This window comes from Triticum aestivum, chromosome 5A (assembly GCF_018294505.1).
Source record: "Triticum aestivum cultivar Chinese Spring chromosome 5A, IWGSC CS RefSeq v2.1, whole genome shotgun sequence".
Lineage (NCBI taxonomy): Eukaryota > Viridiplantae > Streptophyta > Magnoliopsida > Poales > Poaceae > Triticum > Triticum aestivum.
The window spans coordinates 97511981-97526072 of NC_057806.1; positions in this window are offsets into that span (position 1 = coordinate 97511981).

The following is a 14092-nucleotide window of genomic DNA, read 5'->3' on the forward strand; positions in this document are numbered from 1 at the left end:
GGAGAGGTGGGAGGAATGGCGGAGCCGGTGGTGCTGGATTGAGGAGGAGGACCCTCAGGAGTTTTGCCAAGTTTGCCAGACGCCGCCGGTCCACAGAGATGACTGGGGCGATATCGACACCCAGGATGGGAGGCTCACGGTCACCACCACCAGGATCCACCGCCTCGCTGCTGCCGGGCTAACCCTGGAGATGATTGGGGTGGATTTCATTCGCCGTCGCATCGCTCTTCTACGCAACAAGGGGAGGCCGGCTTGGCTTTTCAGCAACGCGGCCGACATCATGCGGCTCTGCTTTGGCCTGAACTGCAACTTCACGGTGATGGAGCACGCCCACTTCTGCCAGCAGCTCTTCCAACTCGAAGTGAGCCGTGACGGTAGGGCCGAAAGGGCCAGTAAGGCCGCGAAAGTCAGGATGCTTGCCAAGGGGCCTTTATTCGGGTTGTCGGCGGGGGTAGTCCCGCTGAGCAACAATTCTCGCCAAACCGACATCATCGCCATGATGCCGGACTTCAATGCGCACGGCCTTGACCCGAATTGGGCCGAGCTGGAGGAGGATCAGGTGCAGGAGTTCTTCGACACCTTGGTGGATAAGTACGTCCACGAGTAGCTGCGGCTCATCCAGGACACCACCCAGGCAGAGCCGGACTACATCGCCGCCAAGGCGGCGGAGGCGGAGCTCGCCAAGGAGACCGGCGGCGTGGAGGATGAGGCCGCAACGGCCACGGAGGAGAAGGAGCTCGCCTAGTGGGCGGAATCCGCTGGGGAGGACAGCAGAGCTGGCACCGGGGCCCTCTCATCGAAGACGATGCTGACGAGTCGTCTGAGGAGGAGGCTGAGGCTGTCAAGCCCCCGGTCATGGGGAGAGGGCGTGCCTGTGGCGGGCCGTTTTTGGTGAACCGGTCTGGCCTAGAAGGGCCGCACAACAGCAACAACCTTTGGAGGCGCCCATGCGCCAGACGAGGGTCGCGACGGCGGGGAAGGCAGTGAAGGTGGCGGTGGCGAAGAAGAAAACAGCTGCCCCATCTTCGTCCAAGCGTCCCCCAACTCCACCTGCTTCCCCTCCTCCCGCAGGTGACGACATGGAGGTCTTCTTCGACCTCGTATCACTTAGCCCGAGGGGGAAGAGGAAGGCCACGGAAGAAGAGGCGTAGGATGAGTAAGTGCCTTGTCTTTTGTCATCTCCGTCCCCTCGGACCGTGCCACTCTTCTTAACTTGTCTTCATCTTCGCATGGATAGGGAGACGCTGGCCCAGAGGGTGGCGAAGAGGGTCAAGGCTTCGGCGGGCAGCCAGCCCCCAGCAAGCACCTCGAGTACGCCGCTGGTGGTGGTGAAGAGCAGCCCCCGGCCGAGCCCCCAGTGTGCGTTCATCACTCGCTCCAATTTTATGTGTGCTGGGGCACAATTTCCTGGTGCTGATCTTGTCGTGGTTGCAGGAGGAGAACGGCAACAGGAGGAGCCACTGAGGGCCACCCCCAACGTGCCGCCCCCATCGACCACGCCTCCCCGAGGGGGGTCCCCGGCAAGGGCGCCAAGCACCGAGCCCATGCGCACGGAGGAGGAGGAGGAGGTGAACCCGGGCACCGGCGGCTCCGTCCCGGCACCGAATGCCGCTAGGGAGGGGGCCACTTCGTCCCAGCTTGGCGCAGGTAAGTTGTTTGTCTCCCGTCCCTGCTCATTTTTCTTCTTTCAAGTTTTTGATCTTGGCTTTGCCTCATTCTCCTTCTCGGTACCTAGATCCTTCCTCGGCGGACCGGGAGGACGTGGACACCGTCATCAGAGATGTCGCCAGAGAGGCCGCGGCCGAGGCCGGCAAGATCTCCGCTGAGGAGGCCGCCAAGGATGCTGCCGAGGATGCCGCTGAGGGGCCTGCCGGGGAACCCGGTGAGGCCACTGCTGAGGAGGCCAGCAAGGTGCCCGTTGGGGAGACCAGCAAGGCCGCTGCCGAGGAGGAGGAGGTGGTAGGCGACCAGCCTTCCTCCTCCGTGGCTTCTGGCTCGGGAAAACACCTGAAGGTGGGCGACGACTTGTTCGTCCACCTCCCATGGACGGCGAGCACCAGGGCGCCCGCCGTGGGGGAGGTGTTTGACGATGAGGTGCTTGGCGCCACCGGGCTTGAGGTCGTCAACGGACCGAGCGTCAGCAACGGCGGTTCCCAGGAAGAGCGGCTCCTCCAGGGCATGAGTGCCAGCTTCCACAAGCTCCAGGCGCGTCACCGTGCCCGCCTAGACAAGGCCAAGTCCAGGATGGCAGCGGTGGACAAGGCGGAGGCGGACCTCGAAGAGCACATCGCCGAGGCGCAGGCTTGGTTCTGCCAGGCCTGTGAGGAATTCAAGGCCGCCCTGGCTGAGCACAAGCTAGAGCTTGTCATGAAGCAGACCAACATCGACAAGGCCCAGGAGACGGCGAGTCGGCAGGCCTCCAAGAAGGAGGCCGCTCGGCTCCTGCACCAGGCTGAGCTGAACTCCCAGGAGGAGGATCTTGCCACTCACGAGGAGAAGCTCACCGCGACACTCCATGTCAAGGACAAGGAGGTCCAGGAGCTCGTCGTGCAGCGGACCCGGGAACTGGAGCAGAGGCACGAGGAGGCCCGCAATGCTCAGGCCCAGGTCCATGCCGACAAGGTGAACGAGCTAGAGGCGGAGCGTGACGGGCTAAAGAGGCAGGTCCAGGAGCCGACGGGGGAGAGGAATGTAGCCAAAGGCACTTTGGCTGACGCGCAGGCCGCAGTTCTCGAGAAGGCCGAGCTACTCTCCACGGCCAACGAGTCCATCAAGGACCTGAAGCTGAAGCTGGAGAGCCTTGAAGGGACGCTCTTAGAGGGCAGGGCCCGAGAGGGGACCCTAACCAAGAATTTGGAGGAGAGGCAGCTGCGGAAGAACGACGCCGCCAGCTACACAGAGTTCGTGGCGGGCGAGAAGCTCTGGATCAGCCGCCTCGCTGATGTCACCGGCAGGATCACCACACAGCTGGCTACCATGGGGATGCCAAACGTGAGGTACGTCCCAGAGCCAAACGTGAGTCCTAATACCAGGCTGAATATGTTCTTCGAGGGTGTTCTCGGGGCCCTGGAGCTGTTCCACTCCAACAGGGCGGCCTCTCTAGCCGAAGAGGCCCGGAGGCTTTGCTGGGGTGCCATGACCAAGGTCCTCACCAAGATAGCATACTGGAACCCTGACACCAACTTCGAAGCTTCACTGGATAGCTTGCCGGATGACATGGACCCCACACCGCTCGAGGAGCGTATCGAGCCCGTCATCGGCCGCATCGACGGAGTTCGGAGGGTACAAGGCCAGTGCCGGGACTAGGCACCCTGTTTCTTATCGCCGCTGCAGGTTTATGACCAAGACAATTTTTATCTTTAGTTCGAACCGCAGCAACAAATGATGTAATATAACTTTGCAGTACTTTGGAAACAATGCATGTTATTTTCCTATTCGCTCTCCCTTTGTATGTCCACCCTACGTTAATCGGGTAGGTTTGCTGGCGCTGAAACCCAGGCGGCGTCCTGAGGACGGATCCTCAATGGCCTGCCGGGCATGCTTGCTGCCGAGCAAACCACCTCGCTGCTCTTGACGCGGCCGCTCGAGCTGTCGAGCACACTCGAGACAGAACAAGAGCGTTGCCAATCGCAGAAGGTCACCCTGCCGTTCTCGACACAACCGCTCGAACTGTTGAGCGGGCTCGAAATAGAACGAGGGCGTTGCCAATAGTGGTAGGGCCCCATCACGTGCAGGTTTTCCATACATAGGGCAAGATCATTGAGGACGATAACTATATATAAAAAGGAATTACTCAATAGTTTTGCATGATTTAGATTTTCTGCCACTGCGTGAGCGTTCGCCGCGTCCACCTAGGACGCCATTTGTTCGATCGTCTCCTTGCTTGAAGTGACAACCACGATGAAGCCGTTGCTTCATCTAGACCGGATTCTCGCAACCGCGCGCCTCCTACCTAGTGCGCTAGAGATGTCAGTGGGAAACGACACCTATGGGGTCACTGGCATCCCTTCTATGGTTGGGGGCGCGGGGTTGTGCGAAGAGCAGGTCTGGCGGTCAGCACACGAATCGTTTACCCAGGTTCGGGCCGCGGAGACGCGTAAAACCCTAGTCCTGCTTTGATGTGTATTTAGGTGTTCTTGCGTTCTTGAACTAGCTGCAGTAGCTCTCTAGTCCAAAAGATCTGAATCCCCCTCCAGTACGCCTCGGGTCTCCTTTTATAGACAAAAAGGGGTTGCCAAAGTGGCACACAGGAGGTGGAAAGGTGTACAGGGGCTGAGTCTATCCCCTGGCATCGTCGGACAAACGCATTTAATGCGTTGCCGACGTGCCCCTCTTGTTTATTGGGGACGGCAAAGAAGCTCATCCCAGCTGTCGTCGCCTCGCCTGGCTCTGACGCGCATCCATGCTGACGAGGCGTTGTAACACCACGTTGGCTGGCTGCTGGGCTGGCGCGGTGCTGGAGCTTTCACAAACATCTGCATGCCACCACGAAGGTGCTTGGTGAGTTGGCGTAGAGGCCGCGCGCTGCCATGCAGATGCCTGCCCAGTTGGTCGAGCTGGCAGCTATATGGGAGCGGCGATGGAGGCTTGGCGGATGCGGGCCTGGCTGCGGCTTCACAGACGTCCTCGGCAAGGGTCTTGTCGAGGGCCCAGCAAGGGTCTTGCCATGGCACCGCGGCCCCTTGCCGGGGGTCTCGTGGATCTCCTTGGCAAGGATCTCGCGAAGGGTTGTCGTCTTCTGGTTCTCATCTGATCTTGTGTATCTATGATCTCTACAAAGATCTGCATGCCACCACGGAGGTGCCTTCCGAGCCTTGGTTCCAATATGGCGTGGGAACCCCTTGGGCTTAAGGGTGGCGCGCTCTGCTGGCGTCAGGCAAGTTGCCCTAGCAAGGATCTTGCCGAGGCTGCGGAAGCCACCCTGGCAAGAATATTGCCGGGGGACTCCACCTCGCCCTCTTGCTCTCTTTGCGTCTCTAGTCGTCTTGTGCTCCGGCATCCCTCCCCTGCCCTACTTAGTGTGGCCGTGGGCGCGGCTCTGACTGCCCGTGCACAAGTAAAGGGGTGCAAAAGGAGAGCCCCTACTTTTGTACACCGACACGAGGTATCTAAAAGGGAAGCTAGCTCATCCTCCGCCGAAATTCAGCAGCACGTGGTCGAGGTCGACATCGTCGCAGCGGATCAGAATCACGGAGGATTTCTGCTGGTTGATGCATGGTCCAGTGGTATCTCCGAAGAGTTTGAGAATCTTTAGTAGCATATCTACCTCCTCCCAGCTAGGGTTTCCGAAAATGATGGCATCGTCGGCATATAAACTAACCCGTAGTCGTGCAACGCCATTCAGAAGGGGCTGCATGATCCCTGCCCTTGTCACTTGCTCTAGAAGCCGGTGAAGTGGGTCTATCGCGATGATGAATAGGAGGGGGGAGGGGGGTCGCCTTGACGCAGGCTGCAGCAATGCAAAATTGTCGTGCCAGGGTTTCCATTCAGCAAGCATCTCGACGATGATGTTGACGGGAGAGCGGCGATCCAGTCCCTCCAACGCGCGCTGAAACCAAGCCGCTGTAGTAGCTCGAGCAAGTACTCCCAGGAGACACTACCGAAGGCCTTTGCAATGTCCAGCTTGAGCAGGAGTGACGGGATCTTCCTGCGGTGCAGTGCCTTGACAGTGTTTTGCACGTACAGATAGCTGTCCTGGATGCATTTCTTCTTTCGAAAAGTTGTCTGAGCTAGCGAGATGATCTGATCAATGACAGTGGCCAGGCGCATGGACGACACTTTGGTGATCAGCTTTGCAATGCTATGGATGAGGCTGATGGGTCAAAAATCACTGACAGTAGTGGCTCCATCTTTCTTGGCCAGTAGGAAGATCATCACGTGGTCGAGGTCGCTGAAATTTCCCCTCGTGAGGGAGTCCTGGATTAGGGGGTATCCGGACAGCCGGACTATAACCATTGGCCGGACTCTTGGACTATGAAGATACAAGATTGAAGACTTCGTCTTGTGTCCAGATGGGACTTTCCTTGACGTGGAAGGCAAGCTTGGCAATACGGATATGTAGATCTCCTCCCATTGTAACTGACTCTGTGTAACCCTAGCCCCCTCCGGTGTCTATATAAACCGGAGGACACAATGACAACAATCATACCATAGGCTAGCTTCTAGGATTTAGCCTCTCAGATCTCGTGTTAGATCAACTCTTGTAATACCCATATCATCAAGAATAAATCAAGCGGGACGTAGGGTTTTACCTCCATCAAGAGGGCCCGAACCTGGGTAAAACATCGTGTCCCCTACCTCCTGTTACCATCCGCCTTAGACGCACAGTTCGGGACCCCCTACCCGAGATCCGCCGGTTTTGACACCAACATTGGTGCTTTCATTGAGAGTTCCTCTGTGTCGTCATCATCAGGCTTGATGGCTCCTTCGATCATAGTTAGCGATGCAGTCCAGGGTGAGACTTTTCTCCCCGGACAGATTTTCGTATTCGGCGGCTTTGCACTGCGGGCCAATTCGCTTGGCCATCTGGAGCAGATTGAAAGCTATGCCCCTGGCCATCGGGTCAGGTTTGGAAGCTTAAACTACACGGCCGATATCCACAGAGACTTGATCTTCGACAGATTCGAGCGCCTGCCGAGTGCGCCGCACTGTCACGATGGACATGATTTAGCTCTGCCGCTGAACAGTGTCCTGGAGGCCGCACCCGCATCCGCTCCGACCTTCAATTCGGAGCCAGCTGCACCGACCGAGGGCGGGTGGTTAGACCCCGCCATGGAGGCAGCAGCCTCAACGGAGATCGAACCGAACACCAACCTTATCCTTCGCGAGGCCCGTGACTCCACATTGCTGGACTCTCCTCCAAACTCTGAACCATCCATGCCCCTGCCAATTGAATCCGATTGGGCGCCGATCATGGAGTTCACTACCGCGGATATCTTTTAGCACTCACCCTTCGGCGACATACTGAATTCACTAAGGTCTCTCTCTTTGTCAGGAGAGTCCTGGCCGGATTATGACCGGCAGGATTGGGATGCGGACGATGAAGAAATTCGACACCCACCCACCACCCACTTCATAGCCACTGTCGATGACTTGACCATCATGCTCGACTTCGACTCCGAATTCATCGACGATATGGACAACGATGCAGGAGACGAACAGGAACCAGCGCCTATAGGACACTGGACAGCCACCTCATCATATGATATATACATGATGGACACACCCAAAGAAGGCAATGGCGATGAGACAGCGGAGGATGACCCCTCCAAGAAGCAACCCAAGCGCCGATGTCAGCGGCGCCGCTCTAAGTCCCGCCAAAGCAAAAGTGGTGATACCGGCACATGAGATAATAACACTCCGGATAGTGCCGAAGATGGCAACAATCCCCTCCAGCACGATCTAGGACAGGAGGATGGAGAGGCCAGCCCTCCAGAGAGAGCGGCAGATGGAGAGGCAGAGGATGATAATTCACCGTGCCTCGACGATGATGAATTCGTCGTGCCAGAGGATCCCGTCGAACAAGAGCGCTTCAAGCGCCGGCTTCTAGCCACAACAAATAGCCTTAAGAGGGTGAATGAAACATAAGACGATGAACTTCTTAAGCACGGAAACAACAGAAGAGGATGATCTTCTTAACAAGGAAATCACTGGCATTAGATCGACATGCAAAACAATACGAAGCATTATTCTCAGGAGGCACGGTGAACAGCTCGTGATGCCGCGTGCCACAACATTCCAAGCTCAACTTTGCAATCAAACACAAGCCCTGGAATTATATAGACAATATTCAGAACAAACTCTTAAAATATCTTACATAAGTCAACATTCATGTGACTATGCATCTCAGCAGAGTAAATATTTACATCTGAACTGAAGACAGGAATAGGAAAAAATGATAGACGTTGCTCACAGTAAAGGGCGTCCCACTCAAAAATATCAAATGCATGTCTTCTGGCTAACATCAATGAGCAAAAATTGACAAGCTTTTCCAATTCCAATATATTAAACAAATGTCAACTTTGACAAGCTTTTCCCATTCAAAATATGTAATGCCTATGACTGTGGACCGGGCAGGGTTTGTCATTAGTTTGTCATCTGATAGTCCGGTGGCTCAAGGTGACAACGAATGATTAGAGAACCATTCGATTTATTGTGCATGATGAAGTATTATGGAGGACACAAACCATCTAAACATTTTGTGCGGTTCCACTAAAATCAAGCTGAGCATCCCTATGGATTTCGTATTTACATGCTGCCAGAAAACAAAGACACATTAGCACACACATGAATATTGGCCCCAGTGTCCACCCACCAATCGGTGGACTAACAAACTGAAAGTACGGTAAACAGATTACCATACCCAGATGCCCCATCATTGTTGCTTAGAGTGACATTGACAGACTTGGAGTCCTGTCCTGGCTTCTTGGTACTTGATTGGGCACTTGTTTGCCCAGTGTTCCTCCTAACCACAAGTAAATCAACCATCTCTCCTTTTGTCTTTCTTCTTACCCTTCTTAATGGCCGACACTAGCAACACCATTCAAACATATAGTCCGGTGGCTCAAGGTGACGACGAATGATTAGAGAACCATTCAATGTATTGTGCATGATGAAGTATTATGGAGGACACAAAACATCCGGACATTTTGTGCAGTTCCACTAAAATCAAGCTGAGCATCCCTGTGGATATCGTATTTATATGCTGCAAGAAAAGAAAGACACAACAGCACGCACATGAATATTGGCCCCTGTGTCAACCCACCAATCGGTGGACTAACAAACTGAAAGTATGGTAAACAGATTACCGTACCCAGATGCCCCATCATTGTTGCTTATAATGACATTGATAGATTTGGAGTCCTATCCTGGCTTCCTGTACTTGGTTGGGCACTTTTTGCCCAGTGCACTCCATGTGTTGTAGAGTTTCCTATGCTCTCTGCAGACTAGTCATGTCACCAGCGTCTACTAATACTCTGTAAAGCTTCTCGATCATTCCTTGCATAATGTAGCGCAAACAGTGGCTGCTTCTTTCTGCAAAGTGGTAAGACCAACTGGACCCACTAATGCAGCAGTTTGCCTTAGACACATTGGCTCCTTTTATGCAGTTCAACTAAAATCAAAGTCGGAATAAAACTGAGCTTTAATTTTGATATCCCTATAAGCAACAATAGGTATAAGGGAAACAATTACTAAGAAATAACAGTTGATGACTTGTACTCCCAGAAGAAAAACATCTACTAATCTACCTTATCTTAATGGGAAACAAAGCAGGAGAGTAGCAATTCTCAATCAGTGTGATTCATTCATATTAACTGAGACATTATCTTAACAATGCCTTGTTTCAACATGTATAAAGAACGACAAAGCAAAAAAGTATCATTCCTAAAACAATGCGACTGATTCATTTTAACAGAGACATTATCTTAACAATACCTTGGTTAAACATGTAGAAAGAACTACAAGGCAGGATAGTACCATTTGTAAAACACTATAACTGATATATAATAACAGAGACATTATCTGAACAATACATTTCTTAAACAAGTACTCCGGTCGATCCCTAACAGAAATGGTACTCCCGCCGATCCCTAACACCATGTGCTTCCATCTATTTATAAAGGGGGTGATGCAGAGTTTGTTGTAACAAAGCAACGAGCATCATGTCTCGGTTGGTACCATTTTTGTTCACTACTTAATGGGAAAGAGAGCAATACAATAGCTTCAATTCAACATTTATTTAAAACAGTACCAATACAAGTAGCACAACATCTCAAAAACACACTGCATGATCATGTGGATGGGACATGGGACATGCCAGCAGCATGTGCGTCCAAACATATAAATGGGTGATGTAGAGTATGTAGCCAAGCAGCATATCTGCGTTGGTCCTATATTTGTTCTCTTTGAAATTTTTTCCTATGTGAGGGCAGCAAATCTAATCCTGCACAAACTACCCGACCCCCAGTTTCTTTCCCTTTTCAACAAAGAGTTCGATACCTTATAGATGTGTGTATTGGATTGCCCCCTTTTCCCTTTTCGACCAACAAAGCGGCTGGATCGCTAGTCTATGCTACTTTCCCTCCCTCCTTTCCTCATTGAACCATGTCCTAGATTCATGCTCCACCCCACCGCACCCTTCTTTCCTCTTTGAACCAAGACCTAGATTCGACTACAGAATCAAAAAAGATCTGCATGTAGCTAGACCAATGACGGTTTCAAAGAAACTTATACCTTAGGGTCGTCGGGATGTGGCAAGGCGTGTGGCGGGAGGTCGGATCTGCCCACACTACGTACGGCAGCGAGGAAAAAGGGGTCGGTGGCCCTCCCGCACAGGCGCTGGGTGAAAGAGAAAATCGCAGCCGACGGTGGATTGCCTCCCTCGCCGAAGGCGGTAGAGTGAACGTTGCACCTCCTCCCTTTCCCGGTGCAACGGGATCCAGACGCCTCCTTCGCCAGCTGTGAGGGGGTGAGAGAGACAGAAGCCACAACGCAGTCTTGTTTAGATCTGGTGAAGAGGGTGAGAGACTGTGAATATAGAAAGCCCTAGCAAAGGAACGCCGAGCCTCCAGCGTGTATATATATGTTGTGCGGCGAGAGTGTGTAGAGTGCAAACCCTAGCGAACAAGCGCTGAGGCTCCAGCTTATATATATACTGTAGTACGAACTGAGCTCCGGTGCCTTAGCTGCACCTGCTTTTGGTTGTATGACAGGTGGGCCAGCCACATTTTGGGCCCACCTGTCATAAACCCAAAGGCAGGTGCACTAAAGTCAATGAAGCTGCGTCCATATAGTACTCGTGTATACGACTAATATATAGTGGAGTGGTTTTCTTATTCTCTCCATAACAATCGTTTTAAATTGTGTAAGTATGAAATGAAACTCTTTATTTAACGTACCAGTGAAGAAAACTACTACTCCCTCTGTTCCTAAATATTTGTCTTTCTAAAGATTTCAACAAATGACTACATACAAAGCAAAATGAGTGAATCTACACTATAAAAAATGTCTATATACATCCGTATGTGGTAGTCCATTTCAAACCACTTGAAAGACTAATATTTAGGAACGGAGGGAGTACTTCCGATGAACTAACAATCCACGCGTCCTGGTCGCACTTCATGTCTTTCACATGCGGTACACTACCCTCCCTTAAGTGAACAACCACACATGCGCCAAATTATCGGAAACGTGTGAGAGTGTGTACAAATAAAGAATTTTAATTTCAATTATCAGAAAGGTTTGAGAGTATGTACATTTTGCCCTCTCTAATAATTATGGTTTGTTCTATTCGGCCTAAACTTGGTCAACTTTACAAAGTTTGACTTCAGTCAAATCTAATATGCGGAGTAAATAAAAATGGAGGGCTACTACATCCATCCGGGTTTTTAGTCCACACCATTTTTTAATCAAAGTTAATAGCTAGACAAATAAAATTACAGGGGAGCTGGAGACAAAGTTGTGAGAAGGCTTAGAAATCAATACAAAACTTATGCTCTTAGTACCAATCTCGATCCTTCTTCGAGGAAACATTTGGTTCATAGCCAATTGTGTGATAAAATTGCACCAACGTGAAAGATGATTGCGTCTCCAATGCAACCAAGGTGAACTGACGAAGGATATCATATTTGTGGGTAAAAAGCAAAGAGCACTGATGGAAGACAACTTGTTTTTCATTGAAAATCGACCAGCTTCACCAGCCGACGCAGCCATGAGGCGAATAGGTCATCGCGGTGATGCATCATCCATTTGGCATAAAGTTTGGGTGAGGCACCTATGTGTCGGATTTCGGGTTCCGGTAGACCCTTGAGGTTTGAACACTGGGGTGCGCGCGGAGATTTCGCCTCCTACCTACCTGCACCCCTCTGCCTCGCTAAGATCTAAGCTATGGGAAGAACAACACAAGAGACACAGGGTTTATACTGGTTCGGCCCACCGTTGTGGTGTAATACCCTACTCCAGTGTGTGGTGTGGTGGATTGCCTCTTGGGCCGATGATGAGGAACAATACAAGGAAGAACAGCCTCGCGAGGGTCTGTTCTTGGCTGGGGCGATGAACTGCTGGGAGGAGTTCAGTCACCCTTCTCTGTCTCTCTCTCCGATTGTTGATGCCGATTCTCCTCCTCCCTCTCCTGTGGGGGGCTGGTCCTATTTATAGAGGCCCTGGTCCTCTTCCCAAATATTGAGCGGGAAGGGAGCCAACAATGGCGGGCTAATTTGAAGGGGGACAACTAGTACCAGCTATCCTGACAAAAGTAGTCTTCGCATGCACAAAGCTCTGGTGGTGACGCCGTCTTGGGCTCCACAATGACCTCCATCTTCCAGTCATCCTGGTCTTGGTATTGTTGCACCGAAATGGCAACCTTTGACTGATGCCTCGGTACTCCGCGGCTGCGCTTGCTCCCTTTGCACCAAAGAGGAAAGGAGGACACTGCGCGGGCTGGCACCCGCCTGGCACCTTTGGTCGTCATGGCTTGCGTCACGGGCACCTTGTGAGGCACCCCGCCTTGATCTCTCCGCCTCCTCGCGAGCCAGCCTGATGAGGCCGTGCCTGAGGAAGCTCTGTGTCGTCCGCCCCGCGAGGCTTGGCCCCTCGCGAGGGTCTTGGCTCTGTGTTGATGAAGATGGGCCATGCTGGGCCCCCCTTTAAGCCACGCCGCAGGCCGCAGGCAGGCAAGTCTGGGGACCCCCATTCCCAGAACGCCGACAGTAGCCCCCAGGCCCAAGGCGCGCCCGGACTTGGCCGTGCAGGGAGGCGGAAGGGCAAGAGCGAAGCGCCGCGGGCCCTAATAGCCTGCGGCCTTGGGCGCTGCGTGGCGGTTGATTGGACGTGGGCGCCTTAGCAACCGCGCGAGTTGATAAAGGAGCGGCATCTGCCTAGGCTTTGTTTTTCGCTTTCTCCGGTTGTTGCTCAGATCCCCTTTCTTGCGCCTTTCCTTCCTTCCTCCAAAATTTCCAGATCTACTCCGACCGTGAGACCTAGGAAGCCATGGCGCCTCGTCAGCCCCCGGTCGTAGCTTGGTAATCGTCCGCCCTGGACTCGCCGAACGTGTCGGAGGCGAGCCTTGCCCGGTTGCGCCGGATGGCGGCGGCGCGGGGCATCGACGGGGCAAATGTGTTCAAGGCCGGCTCCACCACGCCTGAGGGTCAAGGGAGCACCTTCTATCCGTTCTTCGTAAGCGCCTGCTGGCTTGGTGCCTCCCTTCTCTGAGTTCTTCTTCTCTGTCCTCCGCCATTATAAGCTACAGGCTCTGCATCTCCACCCCAACTCCGTCCTTCTCCTGGCAATCTTCGCCTATTACTGTGAGGCTCACGTAGGGGTGCAGCCCTCAGTGGCCTTGCTGCGCCACTACTTCTACCTCTGGACCTCTCGCGGTCCTGCTTCCGCGTGCGTGAGCTTCATCGCGTACGGTGGTGCCATTGCCATCTCGAACCCCGGGAAAAGGATTGAGGGCTTCAGGAGCAAGTGGGTCTTGGCGGATGCTGGGCGCATCCACCCTCGGCTGATGTTGCCCACGGAGCAGCCCACGAGCTCCAGGGATTGGGGTCGAGCGGAGCTCGCGGACCCCCGCGCGAAGCTGGTGTTGGAGAAGATGGACACGGATCTGAGGCCGGCCAACATGGCGGCGGAGAAGCTGACCGGTGCGTCGCTGCTGAGGGAATTCCTAGAGCACCAGCTGGCTCCGCTTCGGCAGTACTCACTTCTGATGTGGAGGCCCCATCCGAGCCCCGCGGCCATGGCCGACGGAGATCTGGCTGCGGTCCTCCAATCTCTGGTCGGGGGTGATGTGGCGAGGTTGGAGGGCGCTCCTACGCCCTTGTTCCTCCGCGACGACTGCGAGCAGGTAGTGGAGTCCATGCCCGTCTTCAACGGGGATGGGCCCGTGCCCATGGAAACTCCCTAGGAACTGGTGGACGTGCCCTCTAACGACTCCAGCGAAGAGGAGGAAGGAGGGGAGCGGGAAAGACGGCCCGACTCCGAGGCGACTGACGGAGAGTCGAGGGCTCCCCTCCCCCGGCACAGGTCCCGCGTTCTCCACCTCTCTCCGAGCGATGACGACGAGGATGACGATGAGGATGACGATGAGCAGGAC